Here is an 11,109-nt window from a genome sequence, read left to right as displayed (position 1 = left end):
AAGCACTTAATTGCTTATGTTTATCTTGTATCATTGCTTTTTCATTGAAATGTTTCTTTATATTACAAAGCTTGACTTTAAAAATGGAAGAAATTTTCAGCAAGAATCACACAACACCAGGAAACAGAGCTTAAACATCATAATGCTTCAAAACTGTATCATATTAAAGTATTTTGTTCGATGTTTGTGTCTGCTGACATTGACCAGTCTGACCAGTCTGACCAGTCTTTGACATGATCCATTTTGGCAGGTAAAGACTTCATTAAACCTCCTACAGTCAGCTAACTCATCAGATATGTAGATGCAGCTGTAAACCATGTTTATACCATCACTAAATTTAATGTTGGCAATTTTGAATAAAACTTCAGTTTAATATTCAGTAAAGCAATTTATGGATGGTAAAATATTAACACAGACATCAATGGGATTAGGGCAATTAGTGAATCATCATTACAAATTCAAAATCTTTGCTGCAATAGTGACTTTTTGCTTGGAATGGATCTGTTCTAGTGTACTTCTTCATACTACATAAAGATTTCAGACGCAAAGCAAATGAACCTTTCAAGATTCAAGTTTGTGTCCAACAATTACAAGAATTAACAAATATACAGTACAGTTTAACAGAGTTTCCCAAGTTATACTACGCTCCTGAATACGCCTCATATCACCAGTTCAGAGAAACACTAGGTTCCTCGCTCTTTTGTATGATACTCCACCCTATAATTTAAAATCTGCCCATATCTAAATAAACCATGAAATATGTCTGCTGTGTTTTCAGGATTGCTGTCATGTGGGATAAACAAGCCAATGAAGTCATAATTTGTTTCTAAAATGCATTGGAAACTTTAAGGTACTGTGGTCCAAAAACTATTTAAAGATGCTTACTGTATGTGTGGTAAAACAGAAGAGGCCCGTCTTTACAACTGAACACTGGCTTTCTTGTGTCTAAGTAAGTGAAAAATCGAATTACGGCACATCCTAGATTCACACTGGAATGCAATGAAAGAGTCGACCTCATTCCCACGGTGGACGTTTTAAACTGATGTTACATGAGATAGTAAACTCTCCCTAGAAGGATAAACAATCCATCTATAGGTATTGAAAAATGGAAGCTGGAATCCAGCCGAAGTATCTCACTATTATGCAGAACTAAGCGACTTTTCTGCAGGGTTCAAGCAGTCACAGGCAGTTCCTGAAGAGGGGAATAATAACACTGCAACGTCACACTCTGCTGCAGCTACATGAGTCATTTTTCAAATTAGGGTTTTGCATATTCTTGAATAAACACATCTCTTTATGCAATTTAAGCATACACACACCAGATACATGCTGATCTTCAGACTGCTGCAAGGATAGGCTGGTTGAATCCTAAGCGCTGCCTTGACTGTTGCAGTAATGCTAGTTTTATGCATACACCACAATCAAGACCATGTTTTTTATAAACCATTTGTTAATGGAGCCTATTAATGCACCCAACTGATGTCAGCTACTGTTTGATTTAGCTTTTGCAAAAAAAGCATTGCTTGCTAACCCGGTGGCTAAAAATTCGTTTTTATTTTCTGCTTTTCAATTCGACAATTTTTAGCTACAATCATGATGAGGACAACTAGGTGTTTGATGTTATATAGTTGGTTTTAGGACGCTATCCAATCAATTCTTTTGTTGCACATACATTGTCTAGCACAATCGCATGAAATTTAATTTTTCTCAGCTTTCACTGGTGGCGCCTTGAGTTGCTTTTTTTTTTTTTGTCTGGAGTCAGTGTTTGCAAAACTTAAAGGCAAACACAAAAAGCAAAACCACAGTTAAGCTGTGAAATTCCCATTTCAGTGACAGGGAGACCTGGTGCAGAAGCACCACTGCAGAGAGTGAATGGCAATTTCACTTGGATGAGGACCAGTGAATTAAAGAGTGAAAGCCATTGTCAGTGGGTTCAGTATGTTAAGTGTGTGTACATCAGACTCCATTATCATTATGGTGATTTATAACAGATGGGTTTGGAGAAAAAGAGAGAGCAAGACAGAGGAGAAAGAGAGAGAGAGAGATGCATAGAGGATGAGGAAGTATGGAAGTTAAACTGAAAGGGAGAGAGAGAAACGGGAATGAAAGGAAATGGAGGTAAGAGGATGTCTAGACTGGATTGAGTGTGTGTTGCACTGTGGGAAGGTTTCTGATTGTAATGACTGCAGTAAGGTTATAGGTCTAATTAGTGGAAGGGCTACACAATCTGGCACCATTACTGTACAAATACTTTGGATAAAGTCAGCGAGGTTAAGAAGTTCTCTGTGTCTAATTTTAACTCCATCCAAGTCTGTTTTTCATTATGTCTCATTTATTTTACTCTATTTGTGGCTATGACTGCATGTCTGGAGAAGGGAACAGTAATTTGACATATATTCTGGTTGAGGTCCGTTTAAGATGTTTACATGATACCCTGCATTTGAATGTTGCTTTGAATAAACCAATCAACACCTCTCTCTCCGAGCAGCGGGCTTCTTCTGATGTATGTGATACCAACAGTAATCTCTGCACTATTTACAGTTTTATATACTGAAATGTACTGTACATATTCATGACACAATGACATTTTTGTTTATGTAAATTAAAAATCTGACCTAAGGACTAACAATGTGTTGTAAGCCTACACTTTTTGGTGGAGGCTTACGGTGGCCCTGAGGTACAAAACACAACAATTCACAATGTATCGTTACTGTTTTGTGAGATGTGTCTTCTGTTTTGTTGTTGTCTTTTGTCCAATGTTGTGTTTTGCACCTCTTACCCCCTTACATTACATATGTAAAACAGAGGAGCATAGACTTGAAATGTAAACATATGTGTTATGCATGTGAAACTTTCATTACATCATCTGTGTAGTGCCATCAGATGCGTGTGAGATGGACGTGGCTGAAACGCTTTCCGTGTAAACACAACACTAACCTTACATAACCTGTTATGTGATATCTTACGTTTCCTGTAAAGAAGCGCGACCGATTTTATATATTAAGTGCAGTATATTCATCACGAGGAGTCACTTCTCAGCCTGTGAAAAATTATCTCAGCTTCGGCTTGAGAATTCAAATGTTCAACAGAAAGTCTGTGTTGCATAGGGACTAAAAGTTAGGATATCTCTGCAGCCTTTATGGGAACGCAACACTAAATCATTGAAGTATCTCAATGATGTGTGGTGGTTTGACATGCTAGAGTTGTGTCAATGGTCTGTGCCCTAATTCCTTTACTGCCTTGGACTGAAGGTACTTACTTTCTTCCACATTTGTATAAATCTCATACTAAATTGTTTCAGATCTTCAAACAAAATTTAACATAACACAAAGGCAACCTGAGAAAACACTAAATACAGTTTTTAAATGATTAAATGATTTTATTTATTTAAGAACAGAAGTTATCCAACATCAACTAGGCCTGTGTGAAAAAGTATTTGTCCCCCTAGTTACTAAATCCACAAATCTACCAAACTTCTTGGGTTCAGTTGGACTAAACCCACCCTGGTCTGATTACTGCCAGCCTTGTTCAATCTATTCATCACTTAAATAGAACTTTCTCAACAATTTGGGTGAAAGGTCTCAACAAACAGCACACCACGCCACCATCAAAGGAAATTCCAGGAAGAGATGAGGAAGACGATGACTGACATGCATCAGTCTGGGAAATATTACAAAGCCATTTCTAAAGCTCCGGGACTCTAAAGAACCACAGTGACAGCCTTATCTCTGAATGGAGAAAACTTGGCACAATAGTGAACCCTCCCAGGAGTGTGAACCTTCCACAAGTCCTTCAAGAGTACACCGACGTCTCATCCAGGAAGTCACATAAGAGCCAAGGACAACATCCAAGGAACTGCAGGCCTCTATCATCTCCATATACAAAAACAGACGAAATCAGGAGGTGGTGGTGGGGAGGGGAGGTTACTTCTTCATGGCACTCTATAATTTACAGCTAATGTTTTAGATTTCTGCTTTTACAGTCACTTTTACAGTCCTTTAGCTCCTTTTTTATAGTGGCTGCATCTGGAAAAATCTCACCATGACTTCATCATTTGCAGCTGGCAAGTTATTTGCATGAATATGAAAAGACCAGACGACACGAGTGATTATGCTACAGGTATGTATGGTAGACTTTCTTTCAGATAAAGAGCAAAACCAAGGACATCAACCTGCCTTTTTATTTATTTATTTTTTTTATTTTTTAATAATCAGAGCATAACCTTGTGACTATGTACGTGCATTCTTTGAAAACAAAGACATTTTTTGGTACACAGGATGTGATGTGTTTTGCATTTCCAGCAAATGTTGCTTGTAATTAAAAGAAAACATCGGTAGTTAACATGAGCAGCAATGGCTTTTGAAGAACAAAGCCCGGTACCATATGAAATCAGTCTGTGAGACTGCTTTTGGCAGTTTATCAGCGGAAATCTCCAATGCAGCCTCTCAGCCTGTGTCTCATGTCTGCAATTCTCTCTCCTTCTCTTTCACTCTTTTTTTTTTTTTCCTCCTGACTCTAGCCTAGTAACCTCACCAATCAATCTGAGATTTTTTTTTCAGATAGCCCTTTCTAAGAAATCACAGATTTTCAGGGCAGACTGAGTGGAGCGAGTCATTCCTGCCAAATGAGACGGCCACAGCTGCTCATCCCTGGCCTGATTTCCCTTCTGCACAGGTGAACTAAATTTTGACCGAGGTTGTGACCGGTGACGGTAATCATACATCACTTGGTGGATATGGACTGTTTTCAGAGAAGCTTGAACGGGGTCGTGAGGTCACTGGAGAGAGCTTCAGTGAATGCCAAATTATCCTCTCTGCCACCGTCGCCCTCGGGGGAGGCTAAATGTGCTGTGCGTTAACAAAAGGACACACGCAACACACACACACTCACATGCACACATACTCCAATGATCTGTTTCTCATTGTCCTCTCTGCTCTTTGCCCTGTGGGTGCAAATCTGGCGCATATGGTAGCGTTCCTGTTGTGTTTCCACTTAGGGCGGCTTTGTTTGCATACGCGTATGGATCTGCTTAGGAGGGACTCCTGCGTGGGATGAACAGAGCAGGTACAAGGTCTGCTTTGCATTATGAAGAGATGAATTCTAGCAGGTTGATCAGAGTAGAGAAATAGCAAATCATTTGATGTAATATCTATCAAGTTAGAATTAATAAGATAGCAACGAGGATGAGTCCTGTAAGTTCACTTACTAAGCAGAAAATGTCAAGAAAATATTGAAGGAATAGCCCCAGTCATGAATTTAAAAAATGTGGAGAAAAAAAGCTGATGTATAGCTCATAATCTATTGGGAAAAGTTTAGAAAATCAATTCTTTGTGTCTTCATTTCTTATGCAAACTCAACAACAGACCATCGTTTTTGTTTGGTTTGGATATTTAGAAGCAATTCCAGCATGATAAATCCCAGAAACTACAATTCACTTGTTCCTTCTGTTGGATTTACTGCTGCTGTAAACTGTCATACTCCGTCTAATGAGAATTAACTGCGGATTAATGATTTTTACAAATACACCAGAGTTCCTGTTTACACTCAGAATTGATTGTGAACCAAAGTGATTGACTCCAGGCCTGGTTGGAGCTAGAGCGTGACTCGATCCAATACAGGGATTTGCTGATGATGTAATATGATGTCTGTAGGGTGGAGGCAATGAAACATTTCCCGGGCCAGCTCAGCATATTTCATTATTCACTTCTTATTTCATCATTTTATGTTTCAGCAGATTTCAGCAGCGGCGGCAGAATAACCATCTCTCTCTCAACAGAAAGCTATAAAATGTTTCCCTTTGTTTCCTGTTCACTGGTAGAAGTCCTGTGAGTCGGCACACATTTACATTTATGCCTTTCTGGTCTTTCTGAGTCATTTGTGCTGTTTAAAACAGTGATTTATTGTGTCATATAAAGGTATTTATGTGTTTGTTAAGGGATTTATAGAGTTCTTTTTTTCAAATATGTTCCTGGAAGAGTTCAAACATCCAACATAACTCAGCTTTGACATTAAAAGTGTAAACACATCAAACTCAGAATGAAGCCGATGGGCTTTTTTAAAAAAATCATATAAGTGATATGTATCCATAATGGTGGTTCTGATGTTTTATGATGATTTGAAAGTCTGAACTACACTCAAAACACATCAAAAACTATGTGTCATTCTATGAAAAGGGCGACCAAGCTATTTGTGAGGGAAAAAATCAGATCCACAAATGACCATGTTAAAAAGCCAAAATAATAAAGTGTTTGTGATACCTCTGCAGTTGAGGAGCTGCAGGGCAGTGTTAATGTAGATGGATAGTATGGTTAATTATTGAGACAAACCGTGTTTTTCCTTGGTTCTGCTTTTTAAAAGGCAACATTTTCATCATCCGCTGTGTGTTCTGCATTGATTTACCAGCTTCCAACCCTGCTGAGGGCAACGTTGTCCACAACAAAAGCCTTTCCCAGGAAACTAGAGTCCACCCACCCTGAGAATGGATTAGCTCACCACTGCATCTAGAAGAGGAAAATAAACATTACAAACACCATGTAACCTTTTTTTAATCAATCTATTCAACTTACTCTGCTGCTCTAATTTACAGTTTCACATTTCATCTTGTCGTTGAGGCTTTATGGAACAAAAAGTTATATGTGATGTCAGTTGTGGCTAATAGCTGCACGGCATTAAAAAAAAGTTTCTGTAGATTGTTAGCGAAGCCCTCCCAGTAAGACAGGTAATTAGATAAGCAGGAAACTTCACAAGAACATTATGAACATGTGTTGTTGTGTCCTGGGCACAGATATAAGCAGTTAATGATGTTCAGATGTCTGATATGCTCAGTAAGATGTGCCGTGTTCATGATGTGTGTAATCCACAGTTTCTCATTTCAATAAACTGTAACAGCGGAAGCAAGTCTCTCTCGAGAGTTAACTTACTGTAAGTGCAAGTTTCTATTCCCATCATTCAACATTAGAAATGACCACAAAAAAAGGTCAGAGTCATAGCAAGCTGATAATATTACAGTATATATTCAGAAACGTCTGGGGGGGGGGACACATTGTGGCAAATGCTTGCCCGGGGGGGGATAAACAGATATTTTATACCATTCTTCCTTTAGAACAAAGCAGGACGGAATAATAGAATTTATCCTCATAGATATTTTTAAAGGGGTCGAAGTTTTTTTTAAGTTTGAACTGTCAAGAAAAGCCATTTCCTGAAAACAAACCTGTGTAGAGAAAGTTAACTGAACTTCCTGTCCCCTGGCATGATGAGATCAAAACTGTATTATCCTGCAATTAGTTTACTGTAGAGTTGCAGTGATTGGACAATTAATCGATTAGTTGATCAACAGGAAATTAATCTGCAACTGTTTTGATAATGATAATTGCTGTTATAACTTCTTAAATGTGGTGATTTGATGCTTTTCTTTGTCATACATGATATTAAACTGAAAATTTTGGGGTTTTGGACTGTTGGTCCGACAAAATAAGACATCTGAAGACATCACTGACTAGTTAATTGTAACAGTAGTTTTTCACAATTTTCTGACTTTTCATAGACCAAACGATTAATCGTGAAAATAATTGTCAGATTATTTGATAATGAAAATAACTGTTAGTTGCAGCCCTTGTTTATTGGTTCATACAGTTTAGTATGGTGCGTTGTGAACTGCTTTGTGAGTTGAACATACAGTAGTAATACATAACACATGAACCATGTCTGTATCTTATTAAATGATGTGGTCACATTTCTTGACTCCATCATTAAAAAATGTTGCTTTTGAACTGTCAACTGACCGATGTTCAAAATAGCTGTTTGGTCACACTGTTTCTGGAAAAAACCAAATTACTGCAATGAAATCATTTGCCACAACATGACTGTGCTTCTAGTGAACAGTTCTCCACCAACTCTCACAGTAAAACCTCAATCAACCAACCGCTGGCTTCAGATTTTGAGCCAAATAGTTGACTCCTCTCATCACTTTCACTTTCCTGATGACAGAGTTGAATAAACATTGAGTTGTATTTATGCTTCACAGTTAGAAATACTAATCTGAAAACCACCATCTGAGAGAGGCTGGAGAGTCCATTTAATTCAGCTCACAACACGGTCTGATTTTAATGTGACGATCATGTTTGTTGATACCTTTTGGCAATGTCACTCGTTTCGTTTTGGATGCCACCTGTCCCCGTCAGCTCAAGTTTTACCTTGAATCATATTATCAGTCAGCCTTGTTTGGCATTTCTATAAATAAAAAAAAACAACTTTAGGCTGTCAGCTGCTAAGCTGATTGAAATATTGACTGATTAGTTATTGCAAGAAAGCTGCAAAATACATCATAGCTCCAGACTAGAAGGCCAGCTGAATATCCTGTCCTGTGCAGAATATAACTTCAGTACTTTAGTTGGATTCTGGATTTACATCAATGGAAAAAAAGCTGAAGGCTACAGTTTAAATCTTCCAATCTCCCCATGCCCTGCAAATCACTGATACCAGCTAGAGTTGGTGGGTAACAGATATTGTATAAAATGCATGACAAAATGTAACGGATCAGAGATGAACTCAGTTCACACACAAACATCCAATGATCCACCATCAGGCTGCCAAGAGGACTGACTATCACTCTAATCATCCACAGTATGCCTAACATGACGTAGTTTTAATAAAGCTGTCACAGAAGACACTGCTGTTTCTTAGATAGTGTTGGCCTAAAAAAAGAACATGTATAATAACAGTAGATCAAGACTGAAAGCATTTTGCTCGTCCCAGAGTAGCTGTTTTATTCAACATAGTCTGCCTGTTGTGTTCCAGCTTTATCACCCATAAAAGAAGAGGAGAACTGTACTCATTGGCTGGTAATTTCAGTGCAGGAGAATAATGATCACACCTTTACCAGCAAACATTATGAGAGAATCCAAACAATTAGACCTGAAAACAAGCTAATGAGACCAGAGAATAAAAGCCTGGATGGCAGCGATACCAGATAACAAGATGGAAAGCTCCCAAAGATGAAGAGAAGACTTTGTTGTGTCACTGAAGTTGATTGTTTTCCAGTGAACACTTTACTGACCAAAATATACATTTTTAAATAACTTGGTTTCCTCTAATAGACCTCCTGCACAATGTATGTTGGTAGGGCTGGGTCTTGGTTGATTTTTTGTGTGCATGATTAATGCAGACTTGAAACATCATATTTTTTAAGACAGTTGAGCAAAAATAATAAAAGACCAGCACTGCCTGCAAGGCTGCCATCATTACACATAAAGTACACGTTATCCCACACGGCTACTGACTGTCAGTACTAGATGCTTCAACTAAGTAGAGCACATCCAGTTTAATAATCAGTTTCAGCACAGATAGAGCAGAAAGGTTCATTCACTAATTGATCTGCTGTTGTTTGTGTTTCTTTATAACACATCAGCCCGATATCTGCAGACCGCTGCTAGCTAGCGTTAGCTTCCTAGCAAGTAGAAACAAACTGAACAAAGTAGAATCTGGAAACCGTTTAGTCGACTCAGCGCAGATCAGTTTGCTGAGTCATTTTCAGTCCGTCCTCATAGTTTTGACCATTAAATTCAGTATGAGATAGCCACCTGCAGTCACCACAGTCCTGTAAGCTGTAGCAGGTAAACATGGAGTGTAACTAATCATATCACAGTTAACAGGACGGTAACTCAAAGAGGCTAATGTAGCAGCTACCATCTACGTTAGTTTTTGTCCAAAAATTACCTTTTTGTGCATATTATAATAACTCGATTTTACGAATTTGACATTTTACACATCGTGAAAAACGAAAAATAGAATTAATCAAATTACATGATGGGATATACTCACAAACCACAAGATAACGTGTTTCAAGATGGATGGAATGATGTATAAATAATTCACCAAATTAATTATTTGTTAATTATTAGGACAAGAGGTGCAGTATCACAACACTGCTCTGAAATTGTGAAACTGCTAAAGTGTGGCTCTCCACTTGTCTTATTCATGATTTAATTCGCCAGAATTTACCTTGTATACAAGTGGAAATTGATTGTCTGCATTTAGAGTAGGTGGGCTGACAACATGAAGCAATCAAACAAATGTGTTAAGTGCACTTTTATGCTGCAGGACTTTCAATTAACACTGATTATACCTGTAAACACTCCAGTGAAAGTGGAAATTATGAAGGAAAAACAAAAGAAAACTCACAAAGAACGGACATATTTACAGTACATTTTATGAGCTATAATGAAAGTCTGCATACTGCCATTTGTACACATGACTATATCAGCGCTAGTTAACCAGCTGATTGATCTGCAGAGACCGCCTCGCTATCATGCAAACACACACACACACACACAGACACACACACAAACAGACATAAAGCAGAGCTGTCTGTTTCGGTCTGCCCTCCTCCTCAACCTCCACAGCCACCATGTCTCTCTGCGTCATATTTCTGTGTGTGTCCAATGTGAACAGACAGCCTGGTAGCAAACAGTGGCTTGGACTAAACATACCTGCTGTTGCCACCAGCTATTTGACATGACAGCAGGCCACAAAGAAGGAAAGGTCTGTGTATGCATGTACTTTATGTGTGTGTGTGCCTGAAAGGCTGGGAATAGATGTTCCTGCCTTCAAGAAGAAACGTGTGCGATAAAATTGCAAGAAAAATGATCTGCGTGTGTGAAAAGAGGAAAACATTCCTATTTATTAGACGATGGTGAGGTGTGTGTATGTGTGTGGTGTTTGCCTGTAACCATCTTGAGGCAATTTAGATCCAATCAACTCTTTGTGTTTCACTTATCATTAAAGTCTGTGTGTGTGCATTTAGAGTCCTATTATAACTGCGAAAGTGCATCGACAAGCGCAAGGTGGTAGGTCTCACCCCGTGTCTAGGCAGCAAATGTAGCCTGAGCAGCACATCAGCAGAGCAGCAGCAGCAGCATCCGTGTCTACACTGGAGGCGTCCAGGTGCGGTGTGGAGCATAGGTCACCTGTGTGTTGGAAGTGAGCACATGACTGAATACACATGACTGTAGTGACGCGCATAAAATGGAGAAAAATAGACTTGACATGTAAATGAACGCTTCAGGTTGTGATTACGCCCATGAAACGTGGCTGAGACGTGAGCCTGCATGG

General features: G+C 38.7%; 1 long non-coding RNA gene across 1 annotated transcript; it reads right to left on the bottom strand.

Annotated features, from left to right (window-relative positions):
* Positions 1-6,061: 6,061 nt before the first annotated feature.
* LOC122997181 lies at positions 6,062-10,982 on the bottom strand. The gene is made up of 2 exons (XR_006407167.1): positions 10,856-10,982; positions 6,062-6,500 (listed from the first exon to the last, which is right to left on the bottom strand). It is a non-coding gene; the product is annotated as an uncharacterized LOC122997181 (long non-coding RNA).
* Between the last annotated feature and the right edge of the window lie 127 nt (positions 10,983-11,109).

The sequence above is a fragment of the Thunnus albacares genome, chromosome 14 (assembly GCF_914725855.1).
Source record: "Thunnus albacares chromosome 14, fThuAlb1.1, whole genome shotgun sequence".
In the NCBI taxonomy this organism is placed as follows: Eukaryota; Metazoa; Chordata; class Actinopteri; order Scombriformes; family Scombridae; genus Thunnus; species Thunnus albacares.
Note: the sequence above shows the minus strand (reverse complement) of the source record. Positions and strands in the feature narration are given on the sequence as shown.